The following is an 8723-nucleotide window of genomic DNA, read 5'->3' on the forward strand; positions in this document are numbered from 1 at the left end:
ATTTCCATAGATCCAATAATAACCCAAAATAACCAACCAAACATGAATCTAACTTCGTCACCTGTTTGTGATTGATGCCAGACAAGATGGGCCAATTGGCAGTCCCATCCCTAAAATATAGGGATACTCCTAGAAATTAGGAAACACACCCAATCTTCCTGAAAATAAAACCATGGTATGGTCCTGTGGAACCTCAAATATGGAAACTGCCACAACCTCCTAAAAAGTAGGGAATCGCCCTAAAAAGTAGGAACCTCTCTCCAAACACCTGTAACTGCTCAAAAGGATCCTGCTCTACTCCTTGGTCCCCCAGGTGGTCATTCAGTCAACTGCCAGTTCTCCCTAAAAAATAGGAGACCTCCCTAAAATGTAGGAACTGTCGTATGAAAGTCCAAAACGGCTCACAGAGCCCCTGCAAAGCTCCATGACCCTCAGAATGAGTCCCCTAACCATGTCATTGACCTATGGGAACTCGAATGGTAGGTCAACCCTTGCTCATCTCATGTCACCTAGAAAAGGGGACATTACACTTTAACAATCCTTTTAGACCACCCTTCATATTGATTATGAGGATATTTTCTGAGTAAAGCATGCCAGCTAAATAATTCAATGCTCTGTTTATCTGACAATCTATTAACGTGATAGATACCATCTGTCTGTCCACATGAAAATAGTCGGTCATCTTGGGAGATCAGAATGACCCTGCTCCCGGGTGCAAGCCAATCCACACTGAATGCTTTGAGCTGCTTTAGACTTTTAATGTCATCCAGAATAACAAGTGCCCGAATGGATCCTGCATTAGCTTTCACCAGTGCCTTTCCATGTTTAACGCTATTCACAGAGATCTATCGTCCTACAAGATCCCTCAAAATTTGTTCCTGGATTTCACATATCTCCTGTCTCTTGACATCAGCAACAAAGCTAGCCGCTTGAAACCTGAAACTGATGCTGTTAAAAATGGCTCTGGCAAGGGTAGTCTTCCCAATTCCACCCCTACCACATATCCCTACTGTTAGGGAATCATCTGATTCCATTTTGAGTATGTCCATCAGATCCCTCACGCGTTCCTCCAGCCCCACGGCATGAGATGGCAGATTATTCACCATTCGGAGGTTATCCAATACTATACGTCTCACGAGCTGCTCTGAGCTCCTACATCCAGTTCCATAACAAACAATCTTACCATATATAGAAGGAAAAACGAAACCAAAAACAACGAACTTGCATTCTTAGAAAAGGAATACAGATTGACAAGTAGGAATATAGATGCTAATATAACTAGGATAAATATGTTTAAAAAATCTATCATGCAAACAACGAATTGAATTCTACTTGCATTCTAAAAATAGGATTACAGAAAAAAAATTAATTCCCATAAGAAAGCTTAATCCAAAGGATGACTTTGAACATTAAGGGCAACTAGCTATTACAACAGCCACAATATGTTACAGAAGAGTTAGGCTAGGAAGCATGTCTACTGCACAGAAAAATGCAACGCAGACAAGAAGCAACGCAATATCTAACCAACTAAAAATGCCTTACACCAATATAGCAATAAGTGGTTGCTAGCCATCTCATCAAACAACTGAAAATACCTAACTCCTGCCTAAAATGTCAACTAACGAAAATTTGCAACCTCTGAGAATTGTACAGCAATGTAATGTTCCCTTTTAGGATAATTAGGAATCATGGGACAATTACTTGAATTCCTTATAATTACAATATCTAGGATCTCTGCTGTGTCCAATATGGCAATATAAATATGCAATGAGATAGAATATGATATTGCTTATAGCAGTATGGATTTGCTGTCTCTGATATAAACACTTAAAGCATGCAATGTCTGATCCGTATTATCGCTTATAGCAACATAGTTGCTGTGTCTGATCTTATGTATTAACTCACAATAATAATGTTGATGCGTATACTTTATATTTATTATATCGAGTTATTATTACGTTTGCCGAAGTAGTTTTAACAGATCGTATAAACAGTAATTTCTTTCATTAATTCCCTTGGGTTACTTGTGATGTTTATTTATGATTGTCATTTATAGCTGTATTCTGATTTACATGTTTGATATTTCAATAGTATAATTTGATCATTCACGGTTCTTTTTTTTGTTCCTTGTGTTATACGTTCGTGACACAATGGCTGGTATCTTCTTCTTCTTGCAGATCACATATTCTGGTCCTCAGCGAATTATCCTTTGTTTTCTCCATTCTTTATCTTCCCCGAGCCTTCCCTTTATTTTCCTCCACGTCCTTAGTGGGGAATCACGTCCATTAGAGTGGAATTGGGAATGGCGGCGACTCCTTGAAAAGTCCCCGCTTCCCAATATTCATTACCAATCATTATCCCCCTCCCCACTAAAGCTTATAATATCGGTTAAATTTTATTATTGTTTGTAAATTAATAATCAGTAAATAGTATAAATAATATATAATTATAAATTGTGAATTTATATAATAACATAACTGTAAATTTATAATTTGTGGATTAATAATGGTAACATATAAATGTTGAATATGATAATATCTATGATTAAAACACAAGAGCTTCCAATCTAAATAATATAGGTGATCTTAAATAAGCTATAAATAATAAGGGTCATTACAAGCAATTGTAGGTGTAAGTCAATTACATCATTTTAGAAAGCATTCAATTTTAGGGGATCATTTCTACAGCAATTGTAGGTGTAAATCAATTCCATCATTTTAGAAAGAATTCAATTTTAGGGGATCATCTATTTCTGCATTATAAGATGGCATGGGTGATTTGGGGAAGATTCTTCAATTAAATGGAAGTAATATGGCTGGCTTGCAAATAAAAATTGGATATAGGTTTGCCCAAGGAAGCTTTGGAATGAAATTTTAAATGCTTTCTGGATGACAAGTCCAGCCATTTTAATTTGAATCTATGGTTTGAAAGAAACTCCAAAAAGTTAACAAGAAGAAAAATATAATGCAAAGGACGAGGGAAGATAGAAACTTCAATATCAAAATTGGTCGATAACTGGAACCCCGGATCAAATAATACATTTGAAGAAGATGAGGAAATTTTAACAAGATGGAAACTGACCAGATGCCCGATAGCCTCAGGTTGTGTGGAAGAAACCTTCTTGCAATTAGGTCAAGCTCAATTTTGATGCAGGAAATCCAGGATTAGGAGGAGGGATCTAGAAAGATGATCTGATGGGCAACCTCAATAATTTTTTATGATAAGAATGAACAACTTGACATTAATTATTTAAGTAGTGAAAAGGGGCAAAACAATGACTGGCAAATAAACAATCAACAATGTCATTCAGACACTTAAGATGGAAGCAAAGAATTTTCAGATCACACACTAACCTATGAGGTGAAGAGGAAATGCAATGGCATATCTAACATCCAATTCAGGGGTGCAAAAGTTAGGTAAGATGTTTTATGCTCCTACTTTTTCCCCCATGGAAATAAAGTTGATTTCTTAAGACTGCACCAAAAAGGAAGGGCTTCTCTCCATTGAAAATAGCAAAACTTTGGATCAAGAAAAAGATTGATTTCAGTATATAAAATTGTGTCTCTATGTGCACTCAGTAGTACCTTTTTGTAATTGAACGAAATAAAGAAGAATAAACATGATGGATAAATGATGAATGTTACTAGCTGTTATTTTTTCTACCTTTCTAGCAGTTGGAATGTTCTTGGAATTGATTGGATAAGATTGCCCTCTGGGCAGACAAGCAGATGTTAGATGTTTGAAATTGCTCTTTGAAACTCCTCTCATTTTTATTTTCCCCATAACACTAAAAAGGAGTTAGCAATTTGCAAACATTTATCTCCAGTTCTAAGGTCCCTTAACCCTAGGAACCTTTAACAAACCATAAAAGCATGCCATCCAACCAAAAATGCTAGCAAATACAATCCATGTAAGCATACAATCAACTGGCCAGACAATGTTGAAGTAATATTGTAATATTGATATAATGGTCATCTTAGTCTTTTAGCTAGTATTTAGAAACTTATGTCTTTCTACTTTAGTTAGTTTTAGGATGTTTCCTTTTTATCTTTCGTGTTTCTAATCTTGATTGTTTTAGTTATGGAAAGATTTTTTTGTAATCTCTTTATAAGGAGCCTTCGTTTCCTTTGTAATTAATATATAACAAAATAATCATTTCATGGTTTCATTACGTGGAATTTATTTCTAGAATTTTTTTAATGATATTTTATAAAAAATTGTGTTGTTACCTGAATTATTTTCAGAAGTTTTTTGCTCGATTTTTTTAATAATAAGGACTTTTGTTGGGAAATCATTGTGGTTTGGGTTCTCTAATTTTTTTTTCCAAAAAAAATAATGGTGGGTTTTCCTATTTTTTGTAAAAAAAATATCATGGAACGTTTTGCATGATTTTTCTCCTAAAAATCTTGATTGTTTACTGTCTCTTTGCACAAAAAAAAGGGTTTTGACATGATTTCAGCATCGCATCGAGAGTTTGACTATTTTTTCACAAAATCGTGGTTTCTTGTAGCTTGTTTTGGATCACACCTAGGGTTTCTAGGGTGAACAGTGTGCTTCTACAAAAGGCTTTTGACATTTTTTTTAACAAAATCGTGGCTGTTGCTTCTTTTGATAATTTTTGGCAAAATCATGTTTTTTCAAAACTGTGAAGTTTTTTGAGAAGCTGATTTCAGTTTTTGTCTCTAGATTTGCGGGAGGGATAGCTTTGTTACCCAACATCATGTTGGAAGGATTGTGGTAAATCTTGGTCATCTTTAGAAGTTCTACAGAAAGTGGTTGGCTGATCAATAGTCCAACCAAGGAGGGTCTTAGCAGGCTCATGTCGCAGAGCATTTTGAGGAGAAGGGGGCAGCCTTCTTTGCATTCATGGCCAAATGACCTGCAGATTATGTCGAGTCTTTTGTAGGGTAGTTAGAAGGATATTAAGGGAGAGTATTAAAGTAATATTGTAATATTGATATAATGGTCATCTTAGTCATTTAGTTAGCATTTAGAAACTTCTTTTTATGTCTTTCTCCTCTAGTTAGTTTTAGGAAGTTCCTTCTATCTTTCGTGTTTCTATTCTTGATTGTTTCCATTATGGAAAGATCTTCTTTGTAATCTCTTTATAAGGAGCCTTCATCTCCTTTGTAATTAATATATAACGAATTATCATATCAGACAAGATATAATCTTCACTTTATATTTCAAAACCAATTCTATTTTAGTGCATATACACATCAAGCACCTGTATAAAGCAACTACCATTCAAATTTTTTTAAGGAAAATGCTTTGAAATGTAGCATGAGATTTAGAATTGTTTATCAGTAACACACCTCTGGGTATAATTTCCCAATATCAATCTCCACACGTAGGTGCTTCTCTAGTATTCCTTGAACCATAGCCTTTCCATTCACATTTCTCAGTCTCTCATCTAGCAACATATAGCCATCCATTGCTAAATCTTCATAAGACTTTCCACACCCCCTGAACCGATCTGCCCACCTAAACAAATCACAAGGAGTTATAAATGCTTCCCAGCAAAGACATTGCTAATTTGCCTATGCCTTTGTAAATATTTCATAATTTCAACCATTTTGCTTGCATAGCTTGGAGGGACTTCACAGCGTTTTTCAAGTCTCATGCACAATTCCTCTCCTGGTATATCATCCACATGGAGTTCCAAGAAATGATTGTGAAAAGCATGAGAGAGGACTTTACAACCACCATATGTTCCAGGGGGGTTCTGAGTTGCAAATAACATAAAATGGGGATGAGGTTAAATGTTATCTGAAGTTCTGGTACAAAAAGTTCTCCGTTGTCATCCAACAGATGATTCAAAGCTTCCAATACATCCAAAGGTGCCAGGTTAAGCTCATCTAGAACAATCCAATATCCCTTCCGTGCTGCCTCAACTAATATTCCTTCTTGCAAAACTAGCTTACCAGAAGAATCTGTAACATATCTACCAAGGTATTCTTGCAAATCTGTATTCTCATGGTTGTTGATGCGAACAAATTGGTGACCAGTGACTGTTGCAAGATATTCAAGCAAACTTGTTTCGCTACTAGAGGTTGGTCCTTGTAAGAGAATGGGATATATATGAATAAAGACAGCTCTTGCAAGGTTCTTTAGATGTTGCTTTATAATATTTGTCAAAACATATTGTTTGCAAAATTCAGTAGATGCCTTAGACGCTTGAGATGTTCCTCTCTCAATCCAGTACCCTTCAAACTGTACATGATCAGAACTTGGACAAGGAGCCCTAAGTAATGAATTTAAAGCCTTTATTGTCATAGAGGAAGCACTGAAGCAATAATTCTTTCCATTAGGTCTGAGCTTGATTGTTCTAGCATAGTCAGAAACAACATGCATATTCCATCATAGAGAGCCCTCTGAAAACCATACGCTGGAGTTACTGCCCTTGCATATTCTAAAGCACGTGCCAGAGACCGCAAGCTGTATTGAGGCTTCTGATTCCCATTGAGCGGTCTTGACTCTAATTCTCATCTGGCTTCTTTATAAAACTTAACAATATCATCAACAGGAAGAGATGGCAACATACCCTCAAGATATTGATTAACAAAAAGACTCAAATCTTCTGCATTTAGCAACTCGGCAACAAAGAATTTGGTAAACTTATTTTTTATAGAAAATGGCAAATCACGCTTGCCAACATCTGTTGTTGGATTCATGCAAACAAATATTTGAAAGTCTGGATGGCAAGTAACATACTTAACATCTCCCTTTTCAAGCAGGCAGAGAGAACTTTAATCTCCTTCCAACGCATCACTAAGCCTCTGAAGCATCTCAGGAGAAGCTAAATTTACTTCATTTAATAAAATCCAGTGACCCTTCCCTGTCAATTGACTTCTTCCTTTTCTGGGTAGTCTTTTCTCCACCATTACCACCTGTTCCATAGGTAATTGTGGGTTGCAGTCCAACATATTGAGACGATTCTGACTCCATGAGTTTTGCTACTTTATCAACTGCTATCTAGAATCCTTTTGGCAGCTAATCCCATTTTTTTTTTATCCACATATTGCTGAATTCTACTAAGAAACTGCATATTTTGCTGTAACCAGGTCAAATTCAAAAGAATAAATAAGTAAAACCCTTAAATAATTATAAATTCAAAATTCTACCTATATTCTACTTTTGGAAGAAGCAACGAAATTCCTAGATATTCACCTCTGAAGATAATGTTGAATAGAATTAACGATTGAAGACCTCCATGAGAGGAATGCATATCAATTGAGCTTCTATTGGTTTAAATCCACCCAAAAAGCTTGTGCTGTCACTCTGTTGACTTAGGTTCTGGCAGATTAAAAAAGTGTCGACAGTTCCTCTCTCCAACTTACGTTGCACAGAAACATAGATGAAGATAAGAAAGTTTTGTTGAACATACCAAAACCGTCGCACACCGAGTTTTGTAGCTAAATGTTGCACAAGAGTAGTTTTCTTAGCACCAGCCTCACCACTAGAAGAACAGGCTTGTTATGCTTCACAACACATGCTATGCGCTCTAAGACATGCAATGCATTCCCACTATTTGCAAAAGCACGTTCCTGAGTTGTTTTACTCTGAATGTAGACAAATAATTATCAAGTACTCGTAACATATAAAACAATTTACATGCCAAACATTACTTTTGTGAGAGCCAACCTGTCGTTGAAGTAGAGAAACACGTCCAACTTGAAGCACAGATTTTAGAAGCTGGTACACATTTGACAAAAACAATTGAGCACTTAAAGTGCAATAATGAAATGTTATCATGGTGTCTAAAGGCTATACAATATGTCATGAAGTAGACAAAACCTGAATCTGATGTCTGTTTAGTTGGTCCAAATATTCTGCTTGTGAATGAGATATATTCCAAAGTTCTGCAATTCTTTTCAAAAAAATATGCCTGCTTTTCTTGCAAGCTATCGAAGCAGCAAAGATATCCACTGCTTGCACAAGAGAACACAACATATCAAGCACTCAGTAAGGTAATAATAAGAAGTGTTTACATTTCTATTCATCATGACAATGAAAGTAGCCAAAGTGGCAGAGAACAATGAATGAGATTGATTGACGACTTCATTAAAGATATGCTCACCCGTATGGCATGACAAGACATCCCTATCAAAATCCAAATTAAATTTCATGAGATCCCTGTCAGTCAGACAGTGAATTAGAAATTAATAAATTAATTTAAAAAATAAGCAACTACATAAAACCTCAAACCTTTCCAAATTTTGTGAATTGATATTGAAGCAATTTCATGGTACCTTGTTGAGAACGGATTCCCAGAATAGACTGAAGCAAAGCCACCAAACTTGAAACTTGAGGTGGTTGACCAAATTCACCATTTCTAGGGTGTCTGTGAATTGTCATGACATTCATTGTTACGATACATAAAGCGAGACTTACATTGATTTTACTGCAATGGCAGACAGCTTATTATAATATTACAGATAGCATTAGAAATAATTTAAAGATCGCAATGAAATTACTATGTATAGAAAGAAGGAAAAACAATGCAGACACCCAGACTTACCACAATTTAGGAGCAACATGTCCTAAAACCGGAAAGCTCACTCTTCCGATTTGGTTCAAATGCTCATTGCTTACATCATCAATCACGTCCTTTCTCCCAAAATTGCTCTATGTTTCTTTACCTGTCGACCAAGAAAATCTAGAGATTTTTTTTTTTGAAAGTGTTATTGATATTTCAAGAAATAAAGAGAGCACCAATGAAC

General features: G+C 35.8%; 1 protein-coding gene and 1 pseudogene across 1 annotated transcript in view; one reads left to right on the plus strand and one right to left on the minus strand.

The window, feature by feature from the left end:
* The window catches only part of LOC131060800 (splicing factor 3B subunit 6-like protein), a 28160-nt gene extending 23004 nt beyond the window's left edge, over positions 1-5156 (plus strand). Inside the window, exon 2 of the mRNA XM_057994210.2 lies at positions 4687-5156. The gene's annotated coding sequence lies outside the window, so the exon portion shown is untranslated. The remainder of the gene's footprint in view (positions 1-4686) is intronic.
* LOC131060854 (midasin-like) lies at positions 525-6899 on the minus strand (annotated as a pseudogene).
* Between the last annotated feature and the right edge of the window lie 1824 nt (positions 6900-8723).

Source organism: Cryptomeria japonica, chromosome 10 (genome assembly GCF_030272615.1).
Source record: "Cryptomeria japonica chromosome 10, Sugi_1.0, whole genome shotgun sequence".
NCBI lineage: Eukaryota > Viridiplantae > Streptophyta > Pinopsida > Cupressales > Cupressaceae > Cryptomeria > Cryptomeria japonica.